The 27,222-nt window shown below is 40.4% G+C and overlaps 1 long non-coding RNA gene across 1 annotated transcript; it reads left to right on the top strand.

The window, feature by feature from the left end:
- The first annotated feature begins 7,674 nt into the window (after nucleotides 1–7,674).
- Nucleotides 7,675–18,977, top strand: LOC113880966. The gene is made up of 3 exons (XR_003507895.1): nucleotides 7,675–8,355; nucleotides 9,718–9,872; nucleotides 17,817–18,977. It is a non-coding gene; the product is annotated as an uncharacterized LOC113880966 (long non-coding RNA).
- Nucleotides 18,978–27,222: the final 8,245 nt, after the last annotated feature.

Here is a 27,222-nt window from a genome sequence, read left to right as displayed (position 1 = left end):
ACTTCCTGGGCTAGTTTCACAAAGGGCCACACAGCTTTTGATGGTTCTACTGGAAAGCTCACTCTCTTACTTGGATTGGTCCTTCTTGAAATACAATCATCAGGCTGGGAGAAGCCCACACCATATGAAGAAGTCATCTGTGGGTGCCCGGTGGAAACTGCCAGCTGAATCCACTTTCTGGGTCATGTCAGCTCAGATACCAAATTGTGAGTAAAGACATCCCTGGATGATTCTGTACCCTAGCTACTCAAGTCTTCCCAGTTAAGGCTCCTGGAGCAGAGAGACATCCCCTGGCCTGTGTCCTTTTATGCACAAGAGGTATTGGGAACACAGGCTCTACACAAAAAGCAGAATGCACAGACTTGCTCATCAATAGGGGAGGGATTCTTCCCTATGATCATTTGATGCACATGGCTGAGGGCTTTGCAAAGTAGGATTAGAGGCTTCAGTCAGGAAAGGAAACCAAAGCGGTGGGGTCTGTTCCTGCCTATGAGGCCCTAGTCCTGGGAATTTGTGCATGAAGCTTTGGGTCTTCAAGTGGACTCTGATTACACAAACCCCATCAGCCACACAAAGGGTCTTAGGCCTCCAGGTGAATGATGCTTTTGTCATTGTCATCTACCACCACCATCCAATAAGTAGTGGAAATGGGGTGGAGAGGCAGCCTGGATTCAGCATGACACACCCTCCTTGTGGAAATGAATCTGTGGGAGACTAAATGTACATGCAATCTCTGCTGAGCTGGATCTTGATTTTCAGTCTTGCTTTGAAATTTTCTAATTCTATGATCTCAGGTCAATTTCTTCATGTCTCTGAGCCTCAGTTTCCTCATCTTTAAAATGAGAATAATTATAACATCACCTGCTGGGAGTTTTGTGAATATATGTGTTAAGTATAGGTACTCAAATCCATAATGTAGGTACTCAATTTATCTTGTTATTTCCCTTTTCTTAGGAAGGCCCTGGATAAAGCAGGACCCAGTTGCCAAATAATGAAAGGAGTACATCAAGGCTGTATATTGTCACCTTGCTTATTTAACTTATATACAGAGTACATCATGTGAAATGCTGGGCTGGATAAAGCAAAAACTGGAATCAAGACTGCCAGGAGAAATATCAATAACTTTATATACACAGATGACACCACCCTTATGGCAGATAACAAAGAAGAACTACAGAGCCTCTTGATGAAGGTGAAAGAGGAGACTGAAAAAGTTGGCTTAAAACCCAACATTCAAAAAACGAAGATTATGGCATCCTGTCCCATCACTTCATGGCAAATAGATGGGGAAACAATGGAAACAGTGACAGCTTTTATTTTCTTGGGCTCCAAAATCACTGCAGATGGTGACTGAAGCCATGAAATTAAAAGACGCTTGCTCCTTGGGAGAAAAGCTGTGACCAACCTAGACAGCATATTAAAAAGCAGACATTACTTTGCCACAAAGGTCCATCTAGTCAAATGGTTTTTCAAGTAGTCATATGTGGATGTGAGAGTTGGACTATAAAGAAAGCTGAGCACTGAAGAATTGATGCTTTTGAACTGAGGTGTTGGAGAAGACTCCTGAGAGTCCCTTGGGCTATAAGGAGATCAGTCCTGAATATTCATTGAAGGACTGATGCTGAATCTGAAACTCTAATACTTTGGCCACCTGATTTGAAGAACTGACTCTTGGAAAAGACCCTGATGCTGGCAAAGATTGAGAATAGAAGGAGAAGGGGACGACAGAGGATGAGATGGTTGGATGGCATCACTGACTCAATGGACATGCATTTGAGCAACCTCTGGAAGTTAGTGATGGACGGGGAAGCCTGGCATGCTGCATTCCATCAGGTTGCAAAGAGTTGGACATGACTGAGTGACTGAACTGAAGTGTTATGCAGTGTGTAGTGTGTACCAGACATTGTGCTCACAGCATGGATCCCTTTAGATATGCATGATCCATGGGAGTCCTCCTGGAGACCAGTGTTCCAAGTATCCTCAAGGGAGCCTTTTAGCATCATCAGATAATATGAGCTACGGGACAGCAGTGCTTTGGGGTTTCCTTCTGTTGAGAGTTGCATAGCCACATGGCTGGCACATGGGGCACCAACACATACATCTTATGTATGTGTGTACATGCTGTATGTGCTGGGACTTCTTATCTAAGGGCTAGGAAGCACAGATCAATAGCTGAATGCTGTTGACATTTGCATCTAGGAATCAGTCATTCAAACACTCATGTTTGCAGGGTCAGAGCCAATGGCAACCTACTTAGCACTGCAGGCTGTGAGCGGTGGGGCTGCTGTGGGTGGGGTGCTGGTGGAAACTTCACTGGTGCCCAAGGAGAAGCCTCATGATGGAGGAGAAGCCTTACCTCCTGGCTTCCGGGTGAGCTTTCCCAGCTTCCTCCTGTGTCATGCATAGCATGATCTTTCCTGTACATTGGCAAAAGTGACATTTATTGTGTGCTATGGCTTGCTGAGGGCCGTGCTCGGTGCTCCAGAGGGATGATAGGGTCAAGAGGCTTCCTCCATGCCTGGGAGGGGCTAATCAGTCCCGTGGGATGTTTTGCATTGCTGGGGAGGTAAAGAGAGGACAGTAGCAGATGTGGAATGTGGAACACAGGGTCGAGACACAAGAGGATGCTCAATAGGACAGGCTGTTTTTGTGAGGTCTGGATCATTGGCTCAGCAGCCAGGCAGAGGGCACACTAGGGGCTACTTGGATGGCTCAGCCCGCCCTCACTGGGTGCTGGACGCTGGGTAAGTTGGCCACCTACCAGGTCCTGTGCTCATTCCACACCTTAGGGTCAGCTCTTCCTCCTCACTCTTCACCTTCTCTCTGCAGCAGCATCCTGGGATTTTGCAGAGCTTTGGGGTTTGTTTTCTGATTCAAAGTTCTGCAAAGCAGTGAGCAAGACCACACTGCTCTGGGAGTTCCATGGTGGGTGCTGTGACATGCCACACTCGCTCTTTGTCATTTCTTCTCATCCTCCCCTCTTGGCACCTGCAGCTGGCATCTGCATCTGGCATATTCTCACAACCCTTCTAGCCACAGAAGCTTTACTGGGAACAATCTTCTCCCCCTCACTTGCATCTCAGTAGCATGAGTGTATGTCCTTTCTACTGGGAACATAGACTTCCCTGCCATGGAAGGAGAGACTTTGTCCTTTTAATTTCAAGCTTCAAGGAGACACAGTTATCATTTCAGCATCTATTGTGAGCCAGGTGCTTTAGGCAAAAGATCACATTTAATCCATACAGTGCAGTAATTGTATGAGTTCAGGTAGGCAAGGTCAGGCCCTGGTCACATACACTCACCCCTCAGTGGCCTAAAAATAATAGACTTTAAAACAAAGGCTGTGAAAAGAGACAAAGACGGTCACTCCATAATGATCAAAGGATCAATCCAAGAAGAAGATATAAAAATTATAAATATATATGCACCCAACATGGAAGCACCACAATATGTAAGGCAAATGCTAACAAGTATGAAAGGAGAAATTAACAATAATACAATAATAGTGGGAGACTTTAATACCCCACTCACACCTATGGATAGATCAACTAAACAGAAAATTAACAAGAAAACACAAACTTTAAATGATACAATAGACCAGTTAGAACTAATTGATATCTATAGGACATTTCATACCAAAATAAATGAATTTCACCTTTTTCTCAAGCGCACATGGAACCTTCTCCAGGATAGATCACATCCTGGGCCATAAATCTAGCCTTGGTAATTTCAAAAAAATTGAAATCATTCCAAGCATCTTTTCTGACCACAATGCAGTAAGATTAGATCTCAATTACGGAGAAAAACTATTAAAAATTTCAACATATGGAGGCTGAACAACATGCTGCTGAATAACCAACAAATCACAGAAAAAAATCAAAAAAGAAATCAAAATTTGCATAGAAACGAATGAAAATGAAAACACAACAACCCAAAACCTGTGGGACACTGTAAAAGCAGTCCTAAGGGGAAAGTTCATAGCAATACAGGCATACCTCAAGAAACAAGAAAAAAGTCAAATAAATAACCTAACTCTACACCTAAAGCAACTAGAAAAGGAAGAAATGAAGAACCCCAGGGTTAGTAGAAGGAAAGAAATCTTAAAAATTAGGGCAGAAATAAATGTAAAAGAAACAAAAGAGACCATAGCAAAAATCAACAAAGCCAAAAGCTGGTTCTTTGAAAGGATAAATAAAATTGACAAACCATTAGCCAGACTCATCAAGAAACAAAGGGAGAAAAATCAAATCAATAAAATTAGAAATGAAAATGGAGAGATCACAACAGACAACACAGAAATACAAAGGCTCATAAGAGACTACTATCAGCAATTATATGCCAATAAAATGGAAAACGTGGGAAAAAATGGACAAATTCTTAGAAAAGTACAACTTTCTAAAACTGAACGAGGAAGAAATAGAAAATCTTAACAGACCAATCACAAGCACAGAAATTGAAACTGTAATCAAAAATCTTCCAGCAAACAAAAGCCCAGGTCCAGACGGCTTCACAGCTGAATTCTACCAAAAATTTAGAGAAGAGCTAACACCTATCCTACTCAAACTCTTCCAGAAAATTGCAGAGGAAGGTAAACTTCCAAACTCATCCTATGAGGCCACCATCACCCTAATACCAAAACCTGACAAAGATCCCACAAAAAAAGAAAACTACAGGCCAATATCACTGATGAACATAGATGCAAAAATCCTTAACAAAATTCTAGCAATCAGAATCCAGCAACACATTAAAAAGATCATACACCATGACCAAGTGGGCTTTATCCCAGGGATGCAAGGATTCTTCAATATCCACAAATCAATCAATGTAATACACCACATTAACAAATTGAAAAATAAAAACCATATGATTATCTCAATAGATGCAGAGAAAGCCTTTGACAAAATTCAACATCCATTTATGATAAAAAAAACTCTCCAGAAAGCAGGAATAGAAGGAACATATCTCAACATAATAAAAGCTATATATGACAAACCCACAGCAAACATTATCCTCAATGGTGAAAACTTGAAAGCATTTCCTCTAAAGTCAGGAACAAGACAAGGGTGCCCACTTTCACCATTACTATTCAACATAGTTTTGGAAGTTTTGGCCACAGCAATCAGAGCAGAAAAAGAAATAAAAGGAATCCAAATTGGAAAAGAAGAAGTAAAACTCTCACTGTTTGCAGATGACATGATCCTCTACATAGAAAACCCTAAAGACTCCACCAGAAAATTACTAGAACTAATCAATGACTATAGTAAAGTTGCAGGATATAAAATCAACACACAGAAATCCCTTGCATTCCTATACACTAATAATGAGAAAACAGAAAGAGAAATTAAGGAAACAATTCCATTCACCATTGCAACAGAAAGAATAAAATACTTGGAAATATATCTACCTAAAGAAACTAAAGACCTATACATAGAAAACTATAAAACACTGGTGAAAGAAATCAAAGAGGACACTAATAGATGGAGAAATATACCATGTTCATGGATTGGAAGAATCAATATAGTGAAAATGAGTATACTACCCAAAGCAATTTATAGATTCAATGCAATCCCTATCAAGCTACCAACAGTATTCTTCACAGAGCTAGAACAAATAATTTCACAATTTGTATGGAAATACAAAAAACCTCAAATAGCCAAAGCTATCTTGAGAAAGAAGAATGGAACTGGAGGAATCAACCTGCCTGACTTCAGGCTCTACTACAAAGCCACAGTCATCAAGACAGTATGGTACTGGCACAAAGACAGAAATATAGATCAATGGAACAAAATAGAAAGCCCAGAGATTAATCCACGCACCTATGGACACCTTATCTTTGACAAAGGAGGCAAGAATATACAGTGGATTAAAGACAATCTCTTTAACAAGTGGTGCTGGGAAAACTGGTCAACCACTTGTAAAAGAATGAAACTAGACCACTTTCTAACACCATACACAAAAATAAACTCAAAATGGATTAAAGATCTAAACATAAGACCAGAAACTATAAAACTCCTAGAGGAGAACATAGGCAAAACACTCTCTGACATACCTCACAGCAGGATCCTCTATGACCCACCTCCCAGAATATTGGAAATAAAAGCAAAAATAAACAAATGGGACCTAATTAAACTTAAAAGTTTCTGCACAACAAAGGAAATTATAAGCAAGGTGAAAAGACAGCCTTCAGAATGGGAGAAAATAATAGCAAATGAAGCAACTGACAAACAACTAATTTCAAAAATATACAAGCAACTCCTACAGCTCAATTCCAGAAAAATAAACGACCCAATCAAAAAATGGGCCAAAGAACTAAATAGACATTTCTCCAAAGAAGACATGCAGATGGCTAACAAACACATGAAAAGATGCTCAACATCACTTATTATCAGAGAAATGCAAGTCAAAACCACTATGAAGTACCATTTCACGCCAGTCAGAATGGCTGTGATCCAAAAGTCTACAAGCAATAAATGCTGGAGAGGGTGTGGAGAAAAGCAAACCCTCTTACACTGTTGGTGGGAATGCAAACTAGTACAGCCACTATGGAGAACAGTGTGGAGATTCCTTAAAAAACTGGAAATAGAACTGCCTTATGATCCAGCAATCCCACTGCTGGGCATACACACTGAGGAAACCAGAAGGGAAAGAGACACATGTACCCCAATGTTCATCGCAGCACTGTTTATAATAGCCAGGACATGGAAGCAACCTGGATGTCCATCAGCAGATGAATGGATAAGAAAGCAGTGGTACATATACACAATGGAGTATTACTCAGCCATTAAAAAGAAAACATTTGAATCAGTTCTAATGAGGTGGATGAAACTGGAGCCTATTATATAGAGTGAAGTAAGCCAGAAAGAAAAACACCAATACAGTATACTAACACATATATATGGAATTTAGAAAGATGGTAACGATAACCCTGTATACGAGACAGCAAAAGAGACACTGATGTATAGAACAGTCTTTTGGACTCTGTGGGAGAGGGAGAGGGTGGGATGATTTGGGAGAATGGCATTGAAATATGTATAATATCATATATGAAATGAGTCACCAGTCCAGATTCGATGCACGATACTGGATGCTTGGGACTCGTGCACTGGGACGACCCAGTGGGATGGTATGGGGAGGGAAGAGGGAGGAGGGAGGAGGGTTCAGGATGGGGAACACATGTATGCCTGTGGCGGATTCATTTCAATATATGGCAGAACCAATACAATATAGTAAAGTTTAAAAATAAAATAAAATTAAAAAAAAAAAGAACCTCAAAGGCTTAATTGTCCTTTATATTACATAGCCATATGTGCTGGCCGGTACTGCTCATCAAAGCCACTCAGATATCAAGCAGGTGAGGAGCTGCTCTCCTAGATATGTCAGGCCTGAACACCAAAGAGAGAGGAGTGTCTGTGTGTGTGTGTGTGTGCATGTGTGTGTGTGCATGTGTATATGTGTAGAGGTTCTTGTGTGGGTATTTACACAAGGCTCCAGCAGGAAGCATTCATGAATCATGGCCACATCTAGTCATATGGCCTCTCCCAACCTCAAAGATGTGGTTACTTTATAAAGTGGCTGCAAAGAGCACTCCTGCCAAAAACCTTCTTGGGGAGAAACGGCAAGGCCCAAAGACCAGCAAAGGTGCTCACCGTACCAGCCAAAGCGATGTGCGCTGGGTCTGAATCACTCCTGCAGGCAGAGCGATGGAACAGCAGATGAAATCTCAGCTCTCTCTGACTCCCAGATCCATGCTCTGGTGAACAGCTTTATTTTTCCATCTTGTTAATCTTTATTATCCAAATATTGAAGGAAGTGTTTAAACCCACACAAAGCTACAGACTAGAAAATTGTCCTATCCTCAGGAAATTTCCCAAAGAGGAAACGTTTGGGAGAAACTGATGACATTAGTCACTGTCCGGTGCCCTGGCTCAGGCTGAGGGCAGCTGAGACAGGAGGAGGGAGGAGGTCTGTGTGTGTGCCCCATACATGGGGTACGCTGCATGAGTGAGCTTGTGCCAGGAGTTGTGACCCTCCTAATCCCATATGTGCAGAAGGCCGAGCTCAGAGAAGGTGAGAGACCTGTTAGGGCCACAGTGAGCTTCTGTGAGGTGAGGCCATCTGAGCCCCACCCATCCTGAGCTTGGCTCTGTGCGTGGCCCCACAATGTCCTTTAAGAGATCCTACTCATCCAGGAGCATTAAGCCGAGAATGAGACTTTTCTCTTGAGAACTCAGTTTCTTCTTCTGTGTACTCTCCTCTCTTCCCAGGGGGATATGATGACAGTCAATACAATAAAAAGTCATGTCAGTGTTGAAGCGCTAAGTCTGAGAGGGAGAATGAAAAACAGCTTCTGCACAGGTAAGGGGTGAGGATGACTTCGTGGGACAGATTTCCTTTGGGGTTTTGCACTAAGGCTCCTCCACTGACTTTGGTGCAGGACAGTGGGCTTAAGAACTCCGCCTTCCTTGCATTCCTTTAATGGGCTCCCATGCTCACTGAAGCAAAATACACAAAAACTCCCTGTAAGTGCCTGGTAATGCAGCCCGGAATTGAGCCCTGCAGAATTATTAGAGCCATCCATCTTAATTACACTGAAAATCACTTAAGTGCTTTACATAATAACACTGCATTTACAATCTCCCAGCACCGAGCAGAGGCTGGCAGGGCCGTCTCACTTTCTCATGGAATGTTTCCCTAAGGTCACATTTCTTGTTTCCCCTAGGTCACATTTCTTGTTTCCCCTCTCTGGGTGGGAAGATGGTTGGGTGTTTCTTTAACTCCCCCTTTCCTGGTGGGCCATGAGTTCAGGGCTGGTTCCCTTGGGAACTGAGTCCTCTCCTGGACACAGCCCAGGTACTTCACATCTGGTATATTATCAGTCCTTAGAATCACCCTGGGAGGTCTGTGTGCTTATCACATTTTACAGATGAGAAAAGAGAGGCTCAGAGAGACTAGGTAACTTGCCCAAAGCAACACAGCTAAGAAATGGTGGTTCCAAGAAGAAAAGCTCCTCCTTCATAGTGAAGGTATGTCTGCAGATTCCCCTTCCTTCCTTGTTTTGATTCTGTGGTTTCCAAGAAGCAGTGATGCGAAGAAACTATCTCCTCATCTAAGGGAGCCCATCCTATATAGCTCCAGAAAGCAAACACACACATACACAGACCCCACAACACACGTTTCACAAATGCATGTACACATTTCCACAGGCATATGCACACACCTGCACACATGCATACCTACACACACATTCATACAAACACACACATATAGGCATACTCCACACATTCAAACACACACACACACACATGCACATATCCATCGCATGCATATGCACAAACCCCACACATATACCACACGTATGTAGTCCCTCCCAGTCTAGCACAGACCTGGCTCTCTCCATTAAAGTCTTATCATGTAGGGTAATGCTGGGACCCCCAATCCTTGTGCACATGGGAGGGACCATGAAGATAAAACTCAGTTGGACTCTAAGCTACTCAGGAAGAAAGGTGCTTTGGGGTCAGTCTCAGGAGGTGGACCTTTCCCATGAGAAAGAGCTGGGATGGTGCACACATGTAAGTACTCGGGACTGGAGAGCAGTGCACAGACACCCTTCTGGCCTAAGGGGGCCCCGCCTGCAGATCTGGAGACTACTGAGAACCAATAGAACTTATATACACATATACCTTTTTGTTTGTTTGTTTGTTTGTTTTTTACTGGAAGGAATTGGCTCACGTGATTATGGAGGCTGGTGAGTCCAAACTCTGTAGAACTGATGTCCCAGTTCAGATCCAAAGGCTGGAAGACCCAGGAAGAACTGATGGATGATGCAGTTGAAAATCTTCAGGCAGGAAGCCTTCTATCCTAACTGTAGGGAGGTCAGACTTTTATTTTATTTATGTCTTCAACTGATCAGATGAGGCCCACCCACATCAGGGAGGGCAATCTGTTTTACTCAGTCCGTTGATTTAAATGTTAATCTCATACAAAAATGCCCTGATGGAAATACCCAGAATGATGATTGATTACATATCCAGGCACTGCATGGCCCAGCCAAGTTAACACATCATATTAACCATCACAGAAAGAGTGTGTGTGGGTTGTATATCCCCTGCCAGGGCCTGGGCATGAAGCCTGCCTCTCTGAGTTTTCATTTTCTCATCTATAAAGGAGGTGCTGTGAGCAGCAGAGGAGCTAATGAATCAGTGACACTGATGCCCCTGTGAGGTACTTAGCTCATGACATCTCCTTCCAGACTCATGCTGGTGTCTCAACCATCCTCCCAGAAGAAACCCACACAAGTGCTGGGGTTAATGTTTTTAATCACTCACCCTCTTCTCCTTGGCCACAGTTACTGCACACCCCTGTAGCTAGTGTCTGTGGGACCACAAACCATGATTCTGTGGATTCTGTAAGGTCACTATAATCTCTAGTGTCAGTCCCCCCAGAGAACAGGAAAACCAATGTGTGTGATAAGCAGGGCTGAAAGCACCACCACACTTGCTACATGAAGAGAGGGCTGGGAGGCCCTTCCCTCCCCTTTATTTTGAAGTGTTAGCCCAGTCTGGGATCAGGGACTGGCTCCCAGGCCTCTTAGCTGGCAGGGAGGGTGATGACAGTGGTATGCTAGCCCTGCATCTTTTGCCCTGATGTGCTCCTCTAACCAGATCAAGTTCCCACCGGGAACATTGGGCCTCTTCTTAATGAGGTGGCAAGATTTAAAGTGATTGGAAAAGCAACTGCACAAGGCTATCAGAGGGGGAATAGATGTCAAATTAGCAAAAGAAACGACTAATTGGGAGCAGATTTTGTCTGTATCCCTGTGCTATCAAAAGAAATGACATGTTTGGGGATCAGATGAATTGTAGGGTCCAGGGGATGTGCTGGACTCTGCTACTGGAAAAAGAGGCTCCTTGTGCACACAGCCATCTCCAGACTACAGAGTAACTGTCTGGTGGGGCATATATCTGCAAAAGCCACACTTCTGTCTCTGAGGCCTTGTTGGGCAGTCCTGACATGCACACGGGAGGCAGTTCTGGACAAGTCCATGTACACAGAGCAGAATTGCAACCACAGGTGGCCAGAGGCCAGCTTTGTAGGCAGCTCTGGGTCATCCTATGCTATATTTATCTACTTTCAGGCATAGTCTGAGGTTATGCTGATACAATGACCACTGGAAGGTGGGGGCTGATGGCCAGGGGAAACAACCATGTGATCAGATGGTTAGAATTTTCAGTATCACTCCTTAACTTCCAGGGAGGGGAAAGAAGGCATGGGCTGGAATTGATCACCAATGCTCAATGACTTAATCAATCATACCTGTGTAATGGAACCTCCTCAAAACCCTGAAACAATGTGCTTTGTAATGCTTCTGAGTTGGTGAAGAAATCCACATGCTTGGAGGGTGGCCCAAACTCCGCGGGGCCAGATGCACCTGTGCTTGGGACCCTTCTGGTCCTCACTCTGGGTACTTCTTATATAATAACCAGGTAACAGTAAGGAAAATGTTGCCTTGAGTTCTGTGAGCTGTTATAGCAAGTTATCAAACCTGAGGAGAGGGACATAGGAAACCACACTGTGTAGCCAAGTCAGAAGTGTGGGTGATCTGGGGACCCACTGCTTGTGATTGGCATCTGCAGTGGGAGGGGTCTGAAGTGGAGGAAACCTAACCTGCAGGGTCTGTGTTAACTGCAGGGAGTTAGTGACAGAGATGAATTAAGTTGTAGGGTGCCGAGTTTGTGACTCCTGAGAACGGGAGAGTTAACTGATGTGGAAAACCTAGAATAGACATATGATGTTAGAAATGTTGTGAGTAGAGAAACAGATCCTCAAGTGAGGTTGTAGGAGTGTTTGTGCTTATAGGAGCATTTGTGGGGTTGTAGGAGTGTGTGTCTGTGGGGTTACAGGAGTGTGTGTGAGTTTGTAGGAGTGTGTGTCTGTGTGATTATAGGAACATTTATGGGGTTGTAGGAGTTGTGTGTGGGGTTACAGGAGTGTGTGTGGGGTTGTTGGATTGTGTTTCTATATGATATAGGAGTGTGGGGGGGGGGGGTTGTAGGAGTGTGTGTCTGTGGGCTACAAGAATGTGTGTCTATGGGGTTATATAGTCAAGGCTATGGTCTTCCCAGTGGTCACATATGGTTGTGAGAGCTGGTCCATAAAGAAGGCAGAGTGTGTGGGATTGTAAAAATGTGTTTCTGTGGGGTCGTAGGAGTGTGTGTCTATTGATTACAGGGGTGTGTGTTGGGTTGTAGAAGTGTGTGTGTGTGTGTGTGTGTGTGTGTGTGTGTGTGGTTATAGGAGTATTGTGGGGCTTAGGAATGTGTCTGTGTGGTTATAGGAGTGTATGTGGGATTTGTAGGAGTGTGTGTTGTATGTGTGTGGCTAGGTCATGCTGCATTAACAGACAAGTTCCCATGTCTCAGTGACTTCCCTCACACAACAGGAATTCAGTTCTCCTTTCATGAAAGTTGGCAGGGTCTCCCTCTTCATATACACCCAGGATCCCAAGCTAATGGAGTCTCCCTCCTGGCATGAATTATTTTGTAACTGAGACAGATGGAAAGAAATGTGGTAAATTGCTTACTTCTTCTTAACACTTATACCCAGAAGTGACATCCATGATTTTATCTCACGTTTTATTATTTGGAACAAGTGATGCTGTTGTTGTTCAGTCACCCAGTCTTGCCCGACTCTTTGCAACCCCATGGACTACAGCACACCAGGCCTCCCTGTCCCTCATCATCTCTTGAAGTTTGCCCAAGTTCATGTCCATTGCATCAGTGATGCCATCCAGCTATCTCATCCTCTGATGTCCTCTTCTCCTTCTGCCCTCAATCTTTCCCAGCAGCAGGAACTTTTCCAATGAGTTGGCTGTTCGCATCAGGTGACCAAAATACTGGAGCTTCAGCTTCAGCCTCAGTCCTTCTAGTGAATATTCAGGCTTGATTTCACCTAAGATTGATTGTTTTGATCTCCTTACCATCCAAGGAACTTTCAGGAGTCTTCTCCAGCACCACAGTTCAAAGGCACTCTTTGAACTCTTCAAAGGCACCACAGTTCTTTGGCGCTCTACCTTCTTTATGGTCCAGCTCTCACAACCGTATGTGACCACTGGGAAGACCATAGCCTTGACTATATGGACCTTTGTTGGCAGAGTGATGTCTCTGCTTTTAAACACACTGTCTAGGTTTGTCATAGCTTTCCTGCCAAGAAGCAATCGTCTTCTGATTTCATGGCTGCAGTCACCATCCTCAGTGATTTTAGAGCACAAGAAGAGGAAATCCATCATTACTTTCACTTTTTTCCCTTCTATTTGCCATGGAGTAATGGAGCCAGATGTCATGATCTTAGATTTTTTAATATTTAGTTTTAAGTCAGCTTTTTCACTCTCCTCCTACACCCTCATAAAGAGGTTCTTTCGTTCCTCTTCGCTTTCTGCCATTAGAGTGGTATCAACTGCATTATCTCAGGTTGTTGATGTTTCTCCCATCTATCTTGATTCCAGCTTGCAATTCATCCAGCCTGGCATTTCTCAAGATGTACTCAGCATACAGGTTAAATAAATAACCAGGGTGACAACAGACAGCTCTGTCGTACTCCTTTCTCAATCCTGAACCAATCAGTTGTTCCATACAGGGTTCTAACTGTTGTTTCTTGACCTGCATGCAGGTTTCTAGGGGACAGGTAAAATGGTCTGGTATTACCATCTCTTTAAGGACTTTCCATGGTTTGTTATGATCCATATAGTCAAAAGCTTCAGCATAGTCGATAAAACAGAGGTAGAAGTTTTTCTGGAATTCCCTACCTTTCTCTATGATCCAGAGAATGTTAGTGATTTGATCTTTGGTTCCTCTTCCTTTTCTAAACCCAGCTTGGATGTCTGGAGTTCCTTGGTTCACATAATACTGAAGCCTAACATGCAAGATTTTAAACATGACCTTACTAGCATGGGAGATAAACGCAATTGTCCAGTGGTTTGAGCATTCTTTAGTACCACCCTTCTTGGGAACCCAGAAGAGGATTGACCTTTTCCAGTCCTGTGGTCACTGCTGGGCCTTTCAGATTTGCTGACATATTGAGTGCAACACTTTGATAGCATCATATTTTAGGGGTTTGAATAGCTCTGCTGGAATTCTATTGCATCCACTGGCTTTATTGACAGCAGTGCTTCTTAAGGTCCACTTGACTTCACCCTCCAGAACATCTGGCTCTGGGTGACTAACACCCCATTGTGGTTATCTGGTTCATTAAGATCTTTTTTGTACAGTCCTTCCGTGTATTCTTTCCATCTCTTCTTTTTCTCTTCTTCTTCTACTAGGTCTCTACCTTTTCTGTACTTTGTTGTACCCATCTTTGGGTGAAATGTTCCCTCGATATTTCCAATTTTCCTGAAGAGATTTCTAGTCTTTCCCCATCTGTTGTTTCCCTCCATTTTTATGCATTGTTCATTGAAGAAGGCCTTCTTGTCTCTCCTTACTATTCTTTGGAACTCTACCTTTCCCTTTCTCCCTTGCTTTTCACTTCTTTCTTCAGCTACTTGTAAAGCCTCCTCAGATAACCACTTTGCCTACTTGCTTTTTCACTATTTTATCTCACTTTTTTTATTTGGAAGAAGTGATGTAACCTCACCTAATTCGGAGTGGTTGGTAGTACAGTCCTTTCAGAAGAAGCAGAGTGAAAATTCTGTGAATGGTCTGATGCTGCCTGATACTGGGTATATGAGTCTCTGTGACCAATGAGAGGGATTTATTTCCTCTCTCATCATCTGGGAACTGGGGCAGGGTCCACGAGCCAGAGATCAGGCTGGGAAACACAGGTTGGAAAGGCTGAATATTCTACTAGCCTCAGATATGCTGTCCATCCCCGTTGCTTGCCTGGAAATTTGGATATGCTCTGAGGCACTCAGATTTAAAAAAAAATGTCAACTTGAAAAATACCAATATTTATTGAATATTCTAAGAAGAAGAGTCCCTATTTCACTTTAGTTCTGAGGGCATCTGCACAGGGCAGTTGTGGGTTTAATAAGCAGGGGACAGTATGGCCTGCAAGGGTTGGGAGCCCATAGTTCTTGCAGCTCTGGATAGGTCTGTTTCTGTGTCCTTGGGAAACTATGTCACTTGTCTATCTTATTTACCCATCTGTAATCTGGGACTGATGCGTCCCCAGCATTCAAGGAGTTGTGAAGACTGCATGAGATCGTGTCTGGCCAGCCCTGAGCACTAGGCCTGGCCAGAGCAATGCTTACCATATTAGCTGCTCTGCATCAAACCATGCTCCAACCATCACATCGTGTTAGGCTATAGCCAGCCCTGCTCTGTTTTTTGCCAGCTGTGTGAGTGCACTTAGTTGTTACATGCTTCTTTCAGTCCTCAATTTTATCATTTGAAAATGGAGAGACTTATAATGCCTCCTTTCCAGATTTGTGGTAGGTTTCCAAGGTTTGTGTGGGTAGATACTCAGTGTGTCCAGAGAAGGTGCAGAGGCGGATGTGGGGCAGCCCTGGGAGCATGCCGGATGCCAATGCAAAATTGGTTTTACACTTTTCCTTAATTGGGACAGTGGCTTCCTTTCCTTTTATTAGTCAGTTTGTGGAAGCAGTGGCTTTGTGGACTGCACCTCTCTCCTAGGGTCCCTCCAGAGTGACGCTTTTGCTGAAGCAACCTAAGCAGCATGGCTGTTTACCACAAAGGCATCTTCCTTTTCCCTCCCATTGACACAGAGCTGAGGCGTTCTGAGCAAAAAGGGTGGGCCATTAATTTTAGAGTGCTGGAGAGCCAAGAGGGGCGTCTTCATTAGAAAGTTCAAAATTGCATTTTATTTCCATTTTGATGAGATTTTTATGTCTTAGAAGAGATGAAGTTGAATCCCATGAGTGTAATGAACTCAGAAAGATCACAGATACTGGATTGAATCCAATGAACCATGAGTAGGTTAGTAGATTAATTAAATTTGAGAAAATAATGAATATTTTGGCCACTGGATTAAAATTTCTCAAATGTCTTAAAAAGGCAATAGCAATCCTCATTCATGGGAAGTTACAGTTACATAACAATCCCCCTAAGCTCTTTCTCATGTTTGTTTCATGAAACTGCATTGGTAAAAGAATATCTGCAGTGGGGTCAGGGGAGTGGGGAGGAGGGAGTTCCTTCAAAATGCTCCTGCTTGGTGGTCCTGATGCTTTGGCTCTGGAGCTCCCAGATACTTGATCACATCTTTGCCTCACATCATGAATTAGGAGATTTGTTCAAAACAGGTTTGAGTTGGGGTTGGTATAGGAGAAAAGCTGACCAGTTACCCTAGGGGTTACAGAAAATTGCTCTGGAGGGATGTGAAACAAAATGTCCATTTTTATAGAGAAGAGGTTTGAGAGCTGTGGTTTAGGAAGCAGCCCCTTCTTCCCAGAATCCCACTGCAGTCTCTGCACTTCACATCACCCATGACTTTTAGCCCCAAGAAGAGGTAGTCCTAGGAAGCAGCTATGGTTTTCTTGTTGAATAAGTACTCATTTTGTGCTGGACACTCTACGTATGGTCTCATTTAATTCAACCAAATTGTGACCTAATTGGGGACCTGATAATTGCCACATTACAGATAAGGAAAAGAGTATAACTACATTGATATGTCTCATTTTAATTTCAAGACCACAGTCCTTAGGGGGAAGTGCTCACTTCTGCCTAGCAGGAATTTTTTTTTTTTTTTTTTTTTTTGCTATAAAGGTTCAGATGGTAAATATAGGCTTTGTGGGCCATGTGGTCTCTGTTGCAACCACTCAACTCTGCATTGTCTTGTGAAAGCAGCTCTAAATGAACAAGTGTGACTGTGTACCAATAAAACTTTATTTGTGGAAACTGATATTTAAACTGCATATAATTTTTGTGTACTACAAGATATTATCTTTTGTTTGATTCGCCCCCGCCAACCCTTTAAAAATGTAAAAATCATACTTAGTCCTGTGTCCATACAAGCACAGGTGTTAGGCAGGATATGGCCTAAGGGCCATCACTGGCTGACTCAAATGTTATAGGAGGTGGTCTACTTTTCTGTAGACCCTGTTTCTGGTGTTCTGTCATTTTCTCTTTTCAATTTTTTTTTTTTTTTTTTTTTGCTTTTTGCTATTATTCTTTAAATTAAGGCAGATTTCACGTCTTCAGTGCACAGTTCAACAGTTTTGACAGATGTGTCCTCCTGTTAACAACCAGCAAATCGGGATATAGACAATTTTCATCATTACTGAAAGTTACTTTTAATCTTAATCAGCAAAGGTTTTGATTGTTATCACTAGAGTAGATTAGCTCTGTCTGCTCTTGATCATACTGTTTAGAGATGTGTCTGATTTCTTTTGCTTAACTGATGTTTTTCAGACTTGATTCATTCACGTAATAGTGGTTCATACGTTTAGAATTTTTTTTCCTGGGAATTCCCTTCTTTAAATGTATCCAATTTATTTATCCATTCTGCTGAAATTTTTCTTTTCAGTTCTGGGCTATTATCAATAAAGCTGCTATAAAGATTCTTGTGAAAGTTGTCTTGTGAATCCACAACCTAATTTCTCTTGGTTAAATTTTTTGGTGTAGGTAGTTATGTGTTTACATTCGGAAGAAACTTACCAAAGTGTTTGGTGCTATTTATCCTCCTACCACAAAGTAAAGAGTTTCAGTTATTCCACATCCTCATTAGCACTTGGATTTGTTGGTCTTTTAAATTTTAGCCCTTTTGTCAGGTGTGTGAAGGCATCATTGCATTTCCCTGAGGGTGATGTTGATCACTTATTCATGCACTTATTGGCTATTTATGTATGTTCTTTTTCTCCTTTAAAATAGCTGCCTGTCTGAGAGAAACTAGAAAAATCAATTATATGGAGATGGAAAAGTGTGCTACCAAAAAACCAGTGGGTCAATGATGAAATCAAAGAGGAAATTAAAAAACACCTTGATATAGATGAAGATGGAAATACAACCATATGAAATCTATGGGATGCAGCAAAAGCAGTCCTCAGAGGGAAGTTCATAGGGATAAAATAATTGTCTGATTTTTTTCTTATTGACTTTTATAAGTTTAAAAATACAGTTTAGAGATAAACTTTTGTCTGATACGTGTAACCCAATTATTATCTCTCAGTCTGTGGCTTATCTTTTCTTTTTCTGTAATAGTGTTTCAATGACTAGAAGATTTAAATTCTGATGAAATTTATCATTTTTTTTTCTTTTATGGTTAATGCTTCTGTGATCTGTCTTATAAATTCTAAGGTTGGGAAAATATATTTTTTCTCCTAGATTATTTTTTGCTTTGTTTTTAGTCTGTGATTCATCTTGAATAAAGTTTTGTGTATGATATGAAATAAAAGCCACAGTTTTTCCAGTTATTTGTGTGTGTACATTTCTTGAACTCTTATGTTCTGTCCTTTTGATCTACGTTATATCCTTGATAGCATATTGTCCTCCTTGTTGTAGTTTTACATTGTCTTGAAATCAAATACCGCAAGCTTGCCAATTTTGTTCTTCTAGATTGCTTGGGCTAATCTAGGTCTTTTGCATTTCCAAAAATTTGCATCTTTTTTCATGGATACTCCTTTTCAGACTTAGAAAATTTTCTTTTATTCCTTGTTTGCTGAGACTGTTTATCATGAAGGACTGTTAAGATATACCAAATCCTTTCACTGAATATATTGAGAATATCATGTGGTTTTTCTCCTTTATTCTATTAATGTGTTGAATTACATTGATAGTTGAATGCTGAGCCAGCCTTGAATTCCTATGATATATTCCATTTAATCACAATATATTATTTTTTAAAATATACTTCTGGATTTGATTTGCTAATATCTTATTAAGGATCCTTACATCTCTATGATGGGTATTGATTTATACTTTTCTTTTTTGTAATATTATTGTCAGATTTTTGTATTAGGATTTTGTTATTAATAGTTTTATAAAATGAATTGGGATGTTCCTTCTTGTTTCTTTGACAGAGTTTGCGTAAATTTTGTATTACTTCCTTCTGAAATGCTTGTTAGAATTCACTAATAAAGCTATTTGGGTCAGGAATCTTGCTTGCTCACTTTTGGTTTGGCTTCTTTGTTTTTCAAGTGTGAAGATTTTAAAAGATGGTTTCTATTTAAAAATTACTTCCAGGTTTTTCTATTTATTCTTGTGACAGTTCTAGAAAGTTGTATTTTGAAAGGATCTTTTCCATTACTAAGTTACTGAATTTGTTGATTTAAAGTTGTTCATAGTATTCTTTTTGTATTCTTTTAATATCTGTAGAACATAACTGATTTCATTTCAATGCTGATACTGATAGTTTATATTTGTTTCCTTGAACATTCATTTTATTAATATTTTCAAAGAAAATCTTTTTGCTTTGCTGATTTTCTTCATTGCTAGGCTGTTTCCTATTCTGTTGGTTTTTTATTTTACTCTTTCATCTTTATTATTCCTTTATGTTTGTGTTTGCTATGGACTTAAACTGCATTTCTTTACTACCGTCTGAGATAGTAGCTGATTTAAAACTTCCTTGTTTTCTAATATATAGAATTACAATGGTAAATTTCCTTCTAAGCACTGCTTTAGCTGCTTTTTTACACATTTTGAAATGTTGTATTTTCATTGTCATTTAAGTAAAAGTATTTCATAATTTCCTTTTGAGTTTTTCTTGGAGCCATAGGTTATATTGAAATCTATTATTTAATTTCAAATCTATTATTTAATTTGGCAGCTAATTTTTTAGATAAGTTTTTATTTATCTATTTATTATTTAGTTCCAGAGAGTGTAAGTGAAAATGTTAGTTGCTCAACCATGTCTGACTCTTTGCAACACCATCTACAAAACATGGTCTCTAGGAAGTTCAGAATGTGTATCCTTTTTAAGTGCACATTAAGTGGACATATTTTATATACTAGCATTGACCTATTTTGCTGAATAGATCATGTGCTAGTATGTAAAATACATTCCACATTGGCTCCTCTGTCCATGGAATTCCCCAGGAAAGAATATTGGAGTGGGTTGCCATTTCCTTCTTCAGGGGATCTTGTCCACCCAGGGATCAAACCAGCACTCCTGCATGGCAGGCAGATTCTTTACTGTCTGAGCCATCAGGGAAGCGTGTAAGAATATACTGCAAAATTTCAACCCTTTGGAACATGTTTTACATAGTAACACATGATCCAAAATAGATCATATGCTAGTATATAAAACATGTACACTTAATTGCACTTAAAAAGGATATGCATTCTGAACTTCCTGGGCTAGTGTTCTGTAGATACCAATTTGATCAATTTGGTGAATTGTGTTGCTCTGTTCATTTATATTGTGCTGATTTTTAAAATTGTCTAATTCTGTAAATCACAGAGAGAAGAATGTTCAGATATCCAACTCTAGTTGTGAATTTGTCTACTTCTGTGTAATCTGTTGAATTTTCTTCATGTATTTTGGAGCTATGTTATAAGATAGATACACATTAAGATCGTTATATGCTCCTGAAATGTCCCACTGTATGTCTGGCAATGTCTTGAAGTTTACTCTATTATCTATTATCAGGGTGGCCAGGCTCACTAGGCCTGGACAATAATGCCGAGGAGCCAGAGTAGAGGAAAGGTGGGGCCCAGAGTTTGGCCAGCGGCATGCCATACAGGTGGCAGAATGGCCCAAGGGTGGCAGTGCCAACAGTGAGGCCAGGGAGCCCTCTGCTCATGGGCATCCTCCAACCTCCGCTCCAGCATTCCCTGGGCTCTCTGCTGGGTGACTCCAGCACGGTCTTTGCCCCAGCCCTTACAGAGGCACATTGACCGACACCCAGCAGCCAGTGAAGGTTTACATGCTCAATGAGGACCAGCAGTGGAAAAACCAGGGCACTGGGCATGTTGTCCCGCTACATGCATCATCTGAAGGGCATGTCCCTGCTAGTCAGGGCCTGACAAAATGTGGTCCACTGAAAAAGGGAATACAAACCACTTCAGTTTTCCTGCCTTGAGAACCCCATGAACAGTATGAAAAGCTAAAAAGATATGACACTGGAAGATGAGCCCCCCAGGTTGGTAGGTGTCCAATATGCTACTGGGGAATAGTGAAGAAACAGCTCCAGAAAGACTGAAGAGCCTGGGCTAAAGCAGAAACCTTGCTCAGCTGTGTCTGGTGGTGAAAGTAAAGTCCAATACTGTAAAGAATAATATTGCATGGGAACCACTAATGCTGAAGAAGCTAAAGTTGAATGAATCAAAGCAAATTGGACATGTTCAAACAGAAGATAGCAAGAGTGGACATAGATATTTTAGGTATCAGTGAACTACAATGGACAAGGATGGGCAAATTTAATTCAGCTGACCATAATGTCTACTACTACTGTGGGCAAGAATCCCTTAGAAGAAATGGAGTAGCCTCTCATAGTAAACAAAAGAGTTCAGAATGCAGTACTTGGGTGCAATCTCAAAAATGACAGAATGATCTCAATTCATTTCCAAGGCAAACCATTCAACATCACAGTAATCTAAGTCTATGCCCCAACCACTAATGCTGAAGATGCTGAAGTTGAATGGTTCTATAAAGAACTACAAAACCTAGAACTAACACTCAAAGAAGATGTCCTTTTCATCATAGGGGACTGGAATGCAAAAGTAGGAAGTTAAGAGATACCTGGTGTAACAGGCAAATTTGGCCTTGGAGTACAGAATGAAGGAGGGTGAAGGCTAACAAAGTTTGGTCAAGAGAATGCACTGGTCATAGCAAAACACCCTCTTCCAACAACACAGAGATGACTTTACACATGGACATCACAAGATGGTCAATACTGAAATCAGATTGATTATATTCTTTGCAGTCAAAGATGGAGAAGCTCTATACAGTTAGCAAAAACAAGACCAGGAGCTGACTGTGGCTCAGATCATGAGCTTCTTATTACCAAATTCAGACTTAAACTGAAGAAAGTAGGAAAGGCCAGTAGGCCTTTCAGGTATGACCTAAATCAAATTCTTTATGATTATACAGTGGAGGTGATGAGTAGGTTCCAGGGATTAGATTTGATAGACAAAGTCCCTGAGTAACTATGGACGGAGATTCATAACAATGTACAGGAGGCTGTGATCAAAACTATTCCGAAGAAAAAGAAATTTAAGAAGGCAAAACGGTTGTCTGAGGAGGTCTTGCAAGTAACTAAGAATATACCCAACTGAATGCAGAGTTTCAGAGAATAGCAAGGAGAGATAAAAAAGCCTTCTTAAGTGAACAATGCAAATAAATAGAAGAAAACAACAGAATGGGAAAGACTAAAGATCTCTTCAAGAAAATTGGAGATACCAAGGGAATATTTCATGCAAAGATGGGCACAATAAAGGACAGAAACAGCAAGTACCTAACAGAAGCAGAAGACATTAAGAGGAGGTGTCAAGAATACAGAGAAGAACTATACAAAAATGGTCTTAATGAGCTGAATAGCTACAATGATGTGATCACTCACCTAGAGGCAGACATCCTAGAGTGTGAAGTCAAGTGGGCCCCAAGAAGTATTACTATGAACAAAGCTAATGGAGGTGATAGAGTTCCAGCTGAATTCCAGATCCTGTAAGTTGATGCCATTAAAGTGTTACAATCAGTATGCCAGCATATTTGGAAAACTCAGCAGTGGCCACAGGACTGGAAAAGGTCAGTTTCCATTCCAATCTCAAAGAAAGGCAATGCAAAAGAATATTCAAGTTACAGTACAATTGCACTCATTTCACATGCTAGCAAGGTAATGCTCAAAATCCTTCAAGTTAGGCTTCAGCAGGATGTGAACTGAGAACTTCCAGATGTTTAAGCTGGATTTAGAAAAGGCAGAAGAACCAGAGATCAGATTGCCAATATCCACTGGATCATAGAAAAAGCAAGGGAATTCCAGAAAAACATCTACTTCTGCTTCACTGAGTACTCTAAAGCCTTTGACTGTGTGGATCACAGCAAACTGTGGAAAATTCTTAATGGGATGGGAATACCAGATCACCTTACCTACCTCCTAAGAAACTTGTATGCAGTTCAAGAAGCAACAGTTAGAACTGGACATGGAACAACAGACTGGTTCAATATTGAGAAAAGAATATGTCAAGGGTGTATATTGTCACCCTGCTTATTTAGCTTATATACAGAGTACATCATATGAAATGCCAGGCTGGATGAATCACAAACTGGAATCAAGATTGCCAGGAGAAATATCAATTACCTCAGATATGCAGATGATACCTCTCTAATGGCAGAAAGTGAAAAGGAACTGAAGAGCCTCTTGATGAGGGTGAAAGAAGAGAGGGAAAAAGCTGACTTAATATTCAACATTCAAAAAACTAAGGTCATGGCATCCATTCCCATCACTTCATGGCAAATAGGTGAGGAAAAAGTGGAAACAGTGGCATATTATATTTTCTTGCACTCGCACTGCAGACAGTGACTGTAGCCATGAATTTAAACACATTTGCACCTTGGAAGAACAGCTATGACAAACCTATACAATGTATTAAAAAGCAGACATCACTTTGCCAACAAAATCCATATAGTCAAAGCTATGGTTTTTCCAATAGTCATGTACAGACATGAGAGTTGGACCATAAAGAAGGCTGAGCACTGAAGAATTGATGCTTTCGAACTGTGGTGCTAGAGAAGACTCTTGAGAGTCCCTTGGACAGCAAGGAGATCAAACCAGTCAATCCTAAAGGAAGTCAATCCTAAATATTCTTTGGAAAGACTGATGCTAAAGTTGAAGCTCCATGGCAACCTGATGTGAAAAGCTAACTCATTTCCCTGATGCTGGGAAAGATTGCAGGCAAGAGGAGAAGGGGGCAACAGAGGATGAGATGGCTGGTTGGCATCACCCACTCAATGGACATGAGTTTGAGTAAACTCCAGGAGAGAGTGAAGAACAAGGAAGCCTGGAGTGCTGCTGTTCATGGGGTCCCAAAGAGTCAGATACAACTTAGTGACTGAAGAACAATAAATCACTGAGAGAGGAATGTTCTGATAACCAACTCTAGTTGTGAATTTGTCAACTTCTGTGTAATCTTAAATTTTCTTGATGCCAGTCCAGGTTCGATGCACGATACTGGATGCTTGGGGCTAGTGCACTGGGACGACCCAGAGGGATGGTATGGGGAGGGAGGAGGGAGGAGGGTTCAGGATGGGGAACACATGTATACCTGTGGCGGATTCATTTTGATATTTGGCAAAACTAATACAATTATGTAAAGTTTAAAAATAAAATAAAATTAAAAAAATTAAAAAAAAGAAAATTAGATAGATACACATTAAGATTGTTACGTGCTCCTGAAGAATTAATCCTTTTAACATTCTGAAATGTCCCTCTGTATCTCTGGTAGTGTCTTGACATTTACTCTTTCTATTATCATTGATGTTATATCTGCTTTCTTGTTTTTAGTGTGTACAAAGTATATACTTCTCTAACGTCTTGCTTTCAAATTATAACGATTGTTAGACTTAACTTTGTCTTTTATAAACAATGTAAAGCTGTTTTTTCTTAAATCCTGTTTGAGAATTTCTGCCTTTTACATTGAGTACTTAGTCAATTTATATTTAAGGAAATTATTCATTGTATTAGGTTTGAGTCTGTCATCTTGCTACTTTATTTTAGTTGCATATTTTTTGTTCTTTTGTTTGTGTTTTCCTGCCTTCTTTTGGAGTAATCAAGCATTTTTAAAAATTTCCATTTTTTTACCTCTTGATTATTTAGTTATACCTATTTGTGCTATTATTAATTTTTGATCTGTCATGATCTACATTAGATTTTTAGCTCTTAATGTCCTATATTTTACTTCTATGTATAAGTCCCATATGTCCCTATTATTTTTATTATAAACAGATGTAATTTTTAAAATTACTAAGAATAATATCTATATTTACACTTATATTTACCATATCTGTTGCTTTTCATCTCTTCTGGGCTTTTAGCTGGCATCATTTTTATTTAGTCCAGTGGAGTTCCATTAGTGATTTTCTTGTAGTTAAAGTCTGCAAGTAAATATTTTCTCATTTTCTTTTTTGGTCTGAAAAGTGTACTTTTTAGACTTTATTTTTTAAAGTGCTTTTCATTGATATAGAATTCTAAGTTTACTTTTTTTCCCCTTTTGGCACATTAGAGATGCATCTTTGTTTTCTTGTTTCCACTTTTTTTTTTTTTTTTTTCTGTTTGAAATAGGATTTCTCTTTAACTTTTATTTTAAGCAGTTTGCCTATGATGTGTCTGGCTGTGGTCCTCCTTATATTTCCCCTCTTTGGCATTCTTGGCTCTCTGCTTCAGGTATTTAATTAGTTTTTGGAAAAATTTGGTCATTTTTTATTTGAGTATTTCTTCTGCTACTTTTTGTTCTTTCCGGTATCCCTACATTAGACCATTTGCTATTTTCCCACTTGTGTCAGACAATCTGTTTTTTAAAAATACTATCTTTAGGTGTTTTAGCTTGGATAATTTCCTTTAATGCCCTGAACCCATTGATCTTTTTTTGTTAATAATAAATTAATAAATAATAAGTTAATTAATTTATTTGTTAATAATACATTTTTCATTTAGATACTGTGTTTTCAGTTCTAGAATTTCAATTGTTCTCCTTTTACAGTTAAAATTTCTTTCCTAAACTTCTTCATATCTTCACCAATTTTATTCATTTTTTTTTTTCAATTCTTGGAGATACTTAAAATAATTTTCAAAAAAGGTCATTGTCTTCTAATTCCAAAATTTGGGTCATCTGTGGGTCTGTATCATTGACATTTCCTCTAATTTTAGGTATATTTTCCTCCTTCTTTGAATCTCTAGTATTTTTTGTTGTTGTTGAATGATGGATATTGTAAATGATACTTTGCAGAGTATGAATTATGTAATTATGTTATCTTTTTTTAGAGATTGTTGAACTTTGTGTATGTGTGATATATGTACATATGTGTATGCATATTTGCATGTATATGTAAGCTTGCATATGTATCACATATGTGGACACACATGGGCACATATGTGTATGTATATATGCATGTACAGTTGAATTACTGTTGGATCATCTTGGTCTTGTGTTGTTCCCTCCTCTTTGCTCCAAAACTCTTAATGTTAGATGATCCCAGTGCTCAGTCTTTAGTTCTATTCTCTGCTCTATTTATACTTTCTTCTTTGGTGATTGCATTTAGTCTTATGAATTTAAATACCAAATATGCTGACAGCTCCCAAATTTATATCTCAGCCTTGACTTGTTTCTTGGAGTCTATTTTTGTACATTTCACACCTGCATACTCCACATCTCTTCTTGTATGTTTAACAGACACCTCAAATTTAACATGTCTAAAACTGAACTCCAATTTCTGCCTGTTCCACAGCACTTCAAATGACCTGCTCAACTCTTACAGGCTTTCCATTCAGTGAATGGCAATTTCCTTTTTCCAGTTGCTTAGATTAAAATTTTGGGATCATCCTTGACTCCATTCTTGCTTTTACATCCCTCCTCAAATCTATTAGGAAGTCCTATTGACTCTATCTTCAAAATAAATTCAGTGCCCACTGCTACCACTGGGGCCAATCCACTATGGCTCTCATCTTACTTACTGCACAGCCTCCAACTTGTCTCTGCTCCACATTTTTTCTTCAGAAGTCCATTCTTTATACAGCAGCCAAAGTGATCTTCTAAAATGTAAATCAGACCACAGGATTCTTCTGAAAAGCCATGCAGTGGCTCTCCCATTTTATTTAGGGTAAAAACAGAACCCCACAGTCTGACTCTATTACTTTTCATGACCTCACCTCACTACTGTCTCCTGCTTTTTCACTCCAGCCAGAGTGCCCTCCTTTCTGTTTCTCAAATGTGCCAGATAGTGATCACTCTTTCCTCTGCCTACAGTCCTTTTCCCTGGACATTCATATGGCAGGAACTGAGACGAGTGAGACTGTGGAGGACCTTACCTGTCATATGAAGGAGTCTCAAATGAAGATCCCAGGGACCCAAAGAAAACATGACCTTGTCTCCCATTTAGAAATACTAGTGTGGTAGGTGACTCTCTGGGATTATTGATGTGGACTAGTAATGGTTGGAGAGTACTGTTAGGGAGGACAACTAGAGCAGTGTCTCTGTGGGTGGATCTCATCTGGATGTGCTCAGTTCACCAAGTGATTATAACATTGTGGCTGAGATGGTCCTTTCGCCCAGAAGAAGCACACAACGGTGTCTCCCTTCATGACTGCCATAGCTCCTAGAGGAGGCTTTCCTTTTTTCACGCCTC

The sequence above is a fragment of the Bos indicus x Bos taurus genome, chromosome 2 (assembly GCF_003369695.1).
Source record: "Bos indicus x Bos taurus breed Angus x Brahman F1 hybrid chromosome 2, Bos_hybrid_MaternalHap_v2.0, whole genome shotgun sequence".
Lineage (NCBI taxonomy): Eukaryota > Metazoa > Chordata > Mammalia > Artiodactyla > Bovidae > Bos > Bos indicus x Bos taurus.
Note: the sequence above shows the minus strand (reverse complement) of the source record. Positions and strands in the feature narration are given on the sequence as shown.